The sequence below is a fragment of the Tupaia chinensis genome, unplaced genomic scaffold (assembly GCF_000334495.1).
Source record: "Tupaia chinensis unplaced genomic scaffold, TupChi_1.0 Scaffold000291_1, whole genome shotgun sequence".
NCBI classification, from domain to species: domain Eukaryota; kingdom Metazoa; phylum Chordata; class Mammalia; order Scandentia; family Tupaiidae; genus Tupaia; species Tupaia belangeri.
In genome coordinates this window covers 1,386,021-1,386,600 of record NW_006159776.1, presented here as the reverse complement: position 1 = coordinate 1,386,600, position 580 = coordinate 1,386,021, and the positions used below count along the sequence as shown (strand labels likewise).

The 580-nt window shown below is 54.7% G+C and overlaps 1 protein-coding gene across 1 annotated transcript in view; it reads right to left on the bottom strand.

Annotated features, from left to right (window-relative positions):
- The window catches only part of TMEM38B (transmembrane protein 38B), a 40,730-nt gene that overhangs the window by 39,763 nt on the left and 387 nt on the right, over positions 1 to 580 (bottom strand). The gene's annotated exons all lie outside the window — the stretch shown is intronic.

The window sequence follows — 580 nt, the reverse complement described above, 5'->3', positions numbered from 1 at the left end:
AAATAGAAAGTAAACAAAGAAGTGCCTGACCTCAGAGAAAGACGAGATCCATACATGGTTAGGCGTAAGCATATTCTGAATGTAAAGTACAAGAAAATACAAAACTGCTCTTGATCAGTTAAGAGCTCAGAAAGCTGCAGTATGCCTGTGTCCCCACTCTTCAGTGAAAATGCCAACCGACTCGCTCTCGTGCCCAGTGTCACTCGCGACTGTGAGAGCAAGAATCCCATCACAGCACTTGGTCCAAAGCGAGTATTTACAGAGCAACCACAGTGCAAATCACACTGTGCCTTAGTGGAGACAGAGCAAGGGGGGACGCGGCGCAGGGGTGTCTTCCTGTGCCTTCTTGAGGCTTTTCGTCTGTTACACACCTCCCGCAACTGCAGAGCAGCCGGTAGGTCTCTGTCACTCCAAGACTGCGTCTGGGACCTTTGTTCTCAGGTGACTCCTAAATACTGTCAGAGGAGCGGAGCTATCACCGAGACTGCGCGGGCCCCGGGAGACGCGGGCAGCACGGCTTCCGAAATGCCGCGACAGCTGCCGCCACCCTCCCCGGGAGTCCCGCCCGCACCCGGCAGGG